This window comes from Petaurus breviceps, unplaced genomic scaffold (genome assembly GCF_028583685.1).
Source record: "Petaurus breviceps papuanus isolate PSGF00001 unplaced genomic scaffold, PetGlider_PUasm1.0 154, whole genome shotgun sequence".
Lineage (NCBI taxonomy): Eukaryota > Metazoa > Chordata > Mammalia > Diprotodontia > Petauridae > Petaurus > Petaurus breviceps.
Window position 1 is genome coordinate 6,889,321 of NW_027185715.1, and position 9,863 is coordinate 6,899,183.

Consider the following 9,863-nt stretch of genomic DNA (forward strand, 5'->3'; position numbering starts at 1 on the left):
TCCTTCCTTCCTTCCTTCCTTCCTTCCTTCCTTCCTTCCTTCCTCTGTCCACATGGGGAATCATGCACTTATATGTAGGTGTTCTGCCCAAAGAAAAGGTGATCTCTTAAAATGGAGCTCTGGAAAATCAGCCACTGATAAAAACCAGTTGACAGATTCAACTGGAGCTACTTGACTGTACCTTAAATGAATTGGATTTCAGTGAGGCAGGGCTGTTCAAATTCACCAGCCCCACTCTTTTTCCCAGTACCATCTGGGTTACCACTGGACTTAGATGATTATTGAAGAAAGAGTAAGGGTGCCAACTTCGTGCAACCATGCCTCACTAAAATCCAATTCACTTGCAAATCAAGACATCAGTCTGCTGATATCATTGGTTCTGTTAGAGAAAAAAGAAAGAACAATAACAACTTAATCTGTATCCCAAGGAAAAGGACCTCTATGTTCAAAAACTCATAGCTGCTCTCTTTGTGGTGACAAAGAATTGGAAATTAAGGGAATGCCCATCAATTGGGAATGGGTGAACAAGTTATGATATGTGATCATGATGGAATACTATTGTGCTTTAAGAAATGGCAAGCAGAATGGTCTCAGAAATGCCTGGAAAGACTTACATGAATTTATTTAAAGTGAAATAAGCAGAACCAGGAAATCAGTGGGCAGTTTCAACAATATTGTGTGATGGTCATCTGTGAATAACTTAGCTAGTCTTGCCATTAAAATGACCCAAAACAATTACAAAAGCCTTATAATGAGAAATGCTATCCACATTTAGAAAAAGAATTAATGGAGTCAATGCAGATCAAAACAGAGGTTTATTTTTTTTTAACTTTATATTTTCTATTCATTTTTTAATCTGTATTTTCTTTCCCAACATGAGTACTATGGAAATATACTTTGCATGATTACATGTATATATACAATCTATATCAAATTACCTTCTCAATGAAATTGGAAGGAAGAGAGGGAGGGAGGGAAAGAATTTGGAACTTAATGAAAAAAAACTGCTAAAATTCGTTTTTACATGTAATTGGAAAATATTTTAAAATCAAAAAGAAAATTCTTTCTTTACAAAACATATCAACAATACAATAATAGTAAGGATGAACAATACAAGATACAATTTATTCAAAGAATAAAGATTATTCCTGCTATGTTACTAAATAACATTGATATTATTATAAATTTGAAAAGTGTATGGTTTTTAATTACAAAGGTAGTTGTAGCAAAACATATAAATTGCTTCATAAATATAAATTATTTCATATTATATTTCTCCACTAAAACATATAAACAGACGCTTCTTTTTTTGGAAATTTTCTCCAATATCAAAATGTCATTTAGACTTAATAAGTGTAAAATTCTTTATACACCGAGAATTAATAGAAACTGAAAGATTTGCACTAGATTCCCAAAGGTTTTCTTTGAGAGAGACATGTAAGCATAATTTCAAAGGAGAAAAGTGAGAATGTGTAAGTCAAAAGACTAGCTGGCATCCTGAAGTCAAAGTTTAATAGTCAGAGCATATTTACATCAATTAAAACCTATTTAAAAAAACCATAGCATCAACTATAACTTTGGCAGAGTTAAACCAAAAAATATTAAGTTAGTACATGTTCAAACAAAAGCACACACAATATAAACATGGAGTTCTTTATCCCATGATAGCTATAGAATGATTAATACTTTCTTGTCAAAAACGAAAAGGATAAATAAATCTCAGAGCAAATGGTAAAGATGTTTAAATTTGCAAAACTTTTTTTGGAACAAAGAGTCTTCACTTCAAAAAATAGTTTGTCTAATGTAACCCAAACTGTCATATTTCCACACTTAACTTAAAAAACAGTTAAGATCCAACAGTGAAATGAAACAGTGTTCTATGGATAACATCTACATGAAGTATTCAGACACCACATTGACAAAGAAGGGTTGGACAAATGGCATAGTCATGAAGGTTGGGTTAATAGAATACAAGGTACTTGTAGTAGCAAATTAGAATCAGATCATTGCCATAAAAATTATAGGAAGACTATCCTTAATGAAATGATAAAAGACAAATCGCTTTATTACAAATACAAACTTCAAAATATTTTATGTTTACTGAAAGGGATCAGGATTATTATCATAGATTAAACTGTGGACCACCTTTTCCTGGACTAATACTGACACCCCAGGAAATTTAAGACCAACAACCTTAATAGATGTAGTCATACCAAATACTCATAATCCCCATGTTAAATGGCATGATCGTTTTCCCAAAACTTTTCAAAACGCTTCAAGAAGAAATCCAAAGTTAAGTGGGAAAAGAAGGCAGCACATTTCATCTCCTTCATCCTGGATAATACTGGAGTTGTTCTCAGGATGCTGAAAATGAACTTTAAGAAGAGTTTTTATTCAAACACTTTTATTTACCTAAAAATGAAGTTATTTTAACTGCTATGGATGTACCACAGTTAATGATATATTAAAATAATTCAACAACAATAGGATAGAGAGCTACATTTCCATCTTTTCTCCAGTATTATTTCTAATGGAACTATCTGAACTCTAGTACACAAAATGGGAAGAATAAAATAAAATAAAATGGGTAGATTAAAAGTGTTGATGACATTAATAAACTTAAGTCTCTAAAATGTCAAGACTCACAAATCACTCTATACACATTATCTTATCTTAATTAATTAAATGAAATTAATATCTATTGTTATATCATTCATATAATTTTATTTATATTTATAAATATATTATATATTGTTAAATTATTCAATTTCGCAAAAAAAGTTGCTTTTCAGAAATAGGATAATAGGGATTACATTAAAACTGTTTTAATAGTTTTATCATTCCAATTAATGGCTTTCACTTAAATAGCTAGATTCCCTCCTTTACCCTCTCCTCTATACACTCATGCCTGATTAGTTTCATGTAAATTGATGTTAATACATGTTATGGCTACAATAAAACCTAATGCTAGAACAAAGAAGATCATTGTTGAAATAATATGTTTCTGTTTAACCATTTGTTATTTTAAGATCCTTTACTTTAATTTTATTATAAATATGTCCGTGAATGAAGGAATGAATTTGCATAGTTTGATTATACAGAACATATGAATAGGAAAGTTATTAAATATAATTCAGTCAAGTTAACATGAATTTATTAAGTGGTTACTAGGTGTTAGTCATTATGCTAAGATGCAGCCATTACCAAATATTTATTAGGCATATGGCTACCATGTGCAGTGAATTGTGATGTGATATGGAGATACAAAGTTTAGAAACAAAATATCTTTCTCATTATTTAGCTTAAGGTCTAGGAAGAGAAAAAGATATGCACATGTATGCATATCTATGTATGTATATGTACAAAAATATGTGTATACATACTTATATGCACCCATATAGTTAAATAGTATCCATATGCATACAGATAAACATGATGCATACTATGTAGCAAGTTCATTGTAGTTTTTCAGTCATTTCAGCCATGTTTGACTCTTCATGACCCCATTTGGAGTTCTCATGACAAAGATACTATGGTAGTTTGCCATTTCCTTCTGCAGTTCATTTTAAAGGTAAGGAAACTGAGCCAAACAGGGTTAAGTGACTTACCCAGGGTGACACACCTAATAAGTATCTGAGTTCAAATTTGAACTCATAAAGAGGAGTCTTGTGGATTCCAGGCTTAACACTCTATCCTCTGCACCACCTAGCTGCCTAGGAAGTTCCTTAGAAAGGTACAAAACCAGTGTGATGTATAGATTGAATGGCGCTTTGTATTGAACATCTGATATCTGCAGAGAAATAATGTACTGTACAATTTTAACATTAATATTAGACATGCTGTCATTGGTAAGCAGCCACTAATGCCATTAATGATAGAAGACTAGTTTAAACATGCAAGTAATTACAGTTGATAATAGACAGAAACCTAATGAAATGTATTAATTGGTCTTCCCTGCTATGAACATTAATTCACTTTTGTCCTTAAGAGTGACATAGAGATGGATATTGTTTTACCTTGAAAAGTTGTGTGTCACCTGATTTGGATTAACTTTGTTATTTGGAAAAATTCTATAAAGTATTATTAAAGGAATGGACACTTACAAAAGGAAGTGATGATCACTCTAAGCCAGCATAGGTTCCTTAAGGATTGTGACCAAATTAATATGCCATTTTATCATCGGAAGTAATACAGTGCTAGTACTATATGATGTCTGATTTCTCTACTACCTCTAACTTATATGGTCTTTTCATGCCACAGTTACTAGACTGATATAGCTGAGAAATGTCGTAGACATAGAATAGTTGAACATCAGGAAGACATTTTAGAAGGTTTCTCATGATAACCTTGTGGACAAGCCAGAAGGGATGTAGACCAGATAATGGTAATGTTCAGGGTATTAATAAACATCAATCAATCCATTAATAAACACACATTAAGTGCTTACTATGTGCCAGGCATTTTGCTAAGTAAAAGAGATATGAAAAAAGTAAATGAATGTTCTTGTCCTCAAGGAGTTTATAATCTAATTGGAGAGAAAACATATAGACAAATATATATAAAATCAAGCTTACAAGGGAAAATAAGATATAAATCATAGAGTGAATGCACTAGAATTAATAAGATTTGGGGAAGGCTTCTAATAAAAGATGAGATTTTACTTGGGACTTATAGGAAGCCAGGAAATTCGGTAAACATTGAAAAGGGAGAGTGTTCCAGAAAAGGTGAAAAGGTATAAAAAATTGACAAGAGTTAAGAGATGGAGTGTTTTGTGCATGGGATAGTCAAGTGCCAGTATCACTGGACAGAAGAAAATGTAGTGAGGATCAATAACACTAAAAAGGGCTAGGTTATGAATGGATTTGTGTGTGTTTGATCCTGTAGACAATAAGGAGTTGCTGAAGTTTATTCACTGGGTGGGTGGTAGTGGAGAGTACTGTTGTGCATGATTGTATCTGCACTTTAGGAAAATTATTTTAGTGGGTGAATGGAGGAGTGATTGGAGTGGGGAGAGATTTGGGACAGGCAGATCCATGTGCAGGTTATTACAGACTAGTGGAATGACTTCACCACATATTAATAATGAATAGAACAGTGGCAACCTAGAGTAAGGTCCTTTTTTGATGGACACTTTCCTGCTTAATTCTTTTTTTTAATCATTGATTCAGAAAAAGTTAAAGATGGATGGGATGCTTATTACATTTCTTGATAATAATAATATTGTCTAGCATTTATTTATCTCTTTAAGGTTTGTAAATTGCTTTTTAGATGTTATATCATTTGATCCTTCTGTCTACCAAAAGAAGAAGTTGCTATAAATATCCTTATTTTACAGTTTAATAAACTGAATCTGAGAGAGGTTCAGTGATATTTTCTGGGTTACACATCTAGTAAATTTTCTAGATAGGATTTGAATCCAAATGTCCTGTATCTTAGTGCAGTATTCTATCAAGTAGACTAAACTACAAAGCTTGGAGAGATTGCTAAATAATTAACTTATTTCTCATCCAATAAAGGCAGTGCTATGTTAAATATAGGTTCAAAATATAATAGATTAATTTTGTTAAGAATGATGATAGGGGCGGCCAGGTGGCTCAGAGAGTAAGAGCATCAGCTCCAGTGTCGGGATGACCTGGGGATTAAATCCAGGCTCCGATACTTAGCACCACACCCAGAAATAACTGGCTGTGTAACCTTGAGCAAGTTACTTAACCCCGATTGCTTAAAAACAAAAAAAGAATGATGATAAAGTCCTACAGCTGGATTTCAAAAACAAATTGTGTAAGTACAGAAGGAGAGACATTCTGCTAAATATCTCTATCATATTCGTTTAATCTCTCTTGAAATTACTTCAGAAAGTAGTTTATAATCTCAATATGTGCTCAAAATCAAATCATAGGAGGAAAGAACAGAAAATATTAATAATTAACAGAAATATACGAACTTAAGTTTTGAAAAGCACTTTATAAATATTATTTAATTTTGTCCTCACAACAGTCCTGAGATGATATTATTACCTCAATTTAACAGATGAAGAAACTAAGGCATACAGAGGATAAATGACTTGGCCAGCTCACACAGCTAGTAGATGGGTTAGGATGGATTTGCACTCAGGTCTTACTGATGCCATGACCATAACTCTATCCAACTGTCTGTCTAATCATGCTGCCCATAATCATAGGATACCTGAATTTCAGCAATGCCTGGAAAAGGAGATTGGCTTATACTAAAATAATTGTTTTAGGAAGACCTGAGGGCTTTTGGGAACTCTAAGCTCAATGCGTCAACAATATGGCAAAGAAACCCGAAAGGTTTTAGGGTGCACTTATATAAGTGACCATTCCAGAATGATGGCATCCAAATGTACACTTCTCTGGTCCTACCACATATTCTGATTTTATTTTTTTTAGCTCTGGGTAGCAGGAATATAGGATGAAATAGTAGCTAGAAAGCAGGCCTCAAAGTCAGGAAGACCCGGGTTCAACAAATATTGACTGTATTGATCTTGGATCAGTTATCTAAACGTTCAGTTCATTTCTCTAAGACTATAATTTGAAGACAAAATACTTATCTGCTTGAAAGAAGAGATTTCCTCACCCGGGACTTCCTTAGACCAGTGAAATTTAAAACCTAATAGATCATTATCTTATCTCTATTTAGGTACCACATTTTATAAAGAATATGTACAAACCAGAAACTAGACGAAGAAAGGAGGGACTGAAGCTTGGTGGGGATGGAGTGAAGGAACCAATTAGGTTTTACAGGACTGGAGTATCATCTGGTGCTCGTCAGAGAAGTTTATAGGCAACCTACATAATATTTCACCAGTTAATATAAAGCAATATCATCTACTGGGAGAGGTTAAAGAAATTATTGCATTCTTAATGGACTTGAAAGCAACTGCAGTGAACATTATTTGTAGAAACCTAGGAAAAGCTGCCCTTCCTCTATAACTACTCTCCAACACTAAATTGATGACCTTATGTTAACTGGCCCCTACAAGGCCATAAGGCCACAATTTGCACAGTGATTATTTATGTCCATACCCTATGATGAGAGAGGAACCCAAGAAACTCCAGAGTGCAACAATTTTAGAAAATCCTCAGAACACAATGGGAAGGGTATAATGTGCCTGCAGTACAAGACAAGTGGCTATGAGTGTTGCTGTCTGCCAATAAAAAAAAAAAATTCAGTGGTTAACCCAACTGCTCTGGATTTGATGTTCTCGTGTCCTGAATTTGGGTACCATTCTAGGTACCATTTACCAATTGTGGAAAAGTTGTCCTATTTGACTAGAGATCTGATAAGCCACAGCCTCAGAAAGCATTATGGTAAGAGGATAGTAAGTTTGGCCTTTGTTCCCTTGAAATGACTCTGGAGGTCCCTTTGCCCATTGTAATATAGCCTCTGACCCTACTATTCCTTTGATGGTTCTCTTAACTGATTGTACTTTGGCTTAAATACACTCTAAATATTTTATTTTCCCCAATTACACATAAGACATTTCAACATTTTTTAATTTTAATTCTGTTCCAAAATCTCTTCCTCTGTCTCTCTCTTCCATTCTCATTGAGAAGGATAGCAATTTGATATAGGTTATACATATTCAGTCATAATTTACAAATCAAATAGACTTTTTTTTTAGTCCTGTTTGCCATTTGATAATGTTGACCATTCCTTTATCTTGGATATTTTCTCTTACATTAGCTTCAGAGACACTATACTCTCCTTCCTGGTTCTCCTTTTATTTCTCTTCTTCCTCCTCCTTTACTTTCTCCTTTGCTAGATGCACCTCTTCTTGAGTCATAAACCTTGATAAGTATATATTTGTAGTCTTCTTCAATTTTTTTTACACCAAATATACTCCCTTTTCTGACTTTAAGAACCAACTCTATGCAAGTGATTCCAAAATCTATATTTAATCTTGAAGAAAAATATTAAGAATGTATTTAAGACACCTTCATCATTACCTGACATTAGGTGAATGATTTGAGAGTTTACAGACAAATGAAAAGGAGTCAACTACTGATGTATTGAGAGTTTGTCTATTAGGCAAGCCATGGATAGAACATTTTATATATAGTTATAAGTATCTTTATCTTTATTATTGACTCCACTTGCTAAATTGTATATGGGAAAATGTTAATATTTGGTCACAAATGAATAAGATAATTACTATGGGGAAAAGTTTCCATATTTAATCAAAAATTAATATTTAACAAATTATAATAGATCAATTAATGAGAAAAAGATTACAAGTTTATTGGAGAGAAATGAATAATTAAAACAATATTAGATCATTATAGAGCTTGGGAGAATAAAAGTAAACCTAGTGGTGCTTCAATTGGTAGGATGAGGTTGAGTTATCTAAAAATGAGAAGTTTATCAGACCTCTAAGTCATTTAAACCTGCTACATGTAGAGGATCAGGACCCTTTCTTTTAAGCCTATAATGTGTGGAAAGCCATAGCATTTACATCCTTAAAGGAGAAGCTAATTGAATTCAAAATTAATTGTTGAGAACTTCAACACACCCTTGTCAAACCTTAATAAACCTAACAGAAAGAGGAACAAAAGGGGGAATTAAAGCAGACTACATTAGTGCTCCTTACGCAAAAGCCAGTAAGGGAAAGAGACCTGAATGGTAAGGATTATGTCTGTAATATATTCTTGGAGTTCCTGCTCAGCAGTCATTTGAGAAACTTTTTGTCACCACAGTATGAACACCTCAGCCAACATGGCCAAAGGAAGCTATCAGAAGATATTGTGAATGCTCTGCAATGAGGAAGGAGACCCCACCCCCTCCCCCATTATACATACATAGAAGCAGTCTCCTAAGCTTCCTTGTCTGGAAAGAAGGCTGAGCATCAAAGGGGCAAGGATGTGTATATAAAAAAAAAAAATCCAAGTTCCCTTTTTATTATACTTTGGCTTAAATACACTTTAAATTTTTTTTTAATATTTTATTTCCCCAATTACATGTAAGACATTTTAACATTATTTTAATTTTTTTTGAAGCAATCAGGGCTAAGTAACTTGCTCAAGGTTACGTGGCCAGTTATTTCTGGGTGTGGTGCTAAGTATCTGAGCCCGGATTTGATCCCCAGGTCATCCCGACACCAGAACCGGTGCTCTTACTTGCTGAGCCACCTGGCCGCCCCTATCATTTTTAATTTTAATTTCCAAATTCTCTTTCTCCCTCTCTCATTTCCCTTCTCATTGAGAAGGTAAGCACCTGCAAAAATACATTTCCATATTAGTCATGTCGTGAAAGAAAACAGAAAAAACAAAAAAAAAACAGAAGAAAAGCTAAGAAAAATAAAGAAGGTTAAAAAAAGTTTCTATCTACATTCAGACTCCAATTCTTTCTCTGGAGGTAGGTAGCATTTTTCATCATGAGTCCATTTTAATTGTTTTAGATTGCTATAAGGCTAAGAATAGCTAAGTCATTCACAGTTGATCATCATACAATATTTCTGTACAATATTCTCCTTACTTCATTTTCTATCAGTTCATGTAGGTTTTTCCAGGTTTTCCTTTTCTTTCCTTAATTCCTTCCTTTCTTCCATCCTTCCTTCCTTCCTTGCTTCCCTCCTTCCCTCCTTCCTTCCTTCTCCCCTTCCCTCCTTTCCTCCTTCCTTCCTTCCTTCCTTCCTTCCTTCCTTCCTTCCTTCCTTCCTTCCTTCCTTCCTTCCCTCTCTCCCTCCCTCCTTCCTTCCTTCCTTCTTTCCTTCCTTCTTTCCTTCCCTCTCTACCTCCCTCCTTCCTTCCTTACTTCTTTCCTTTCTTCCTTCCTTCCTTCCTTTCTTCCTTCCTACCCTTTCTCCCTCCCTTCCACTTCCCTCCCTCCCTCCCTCCCTTCCT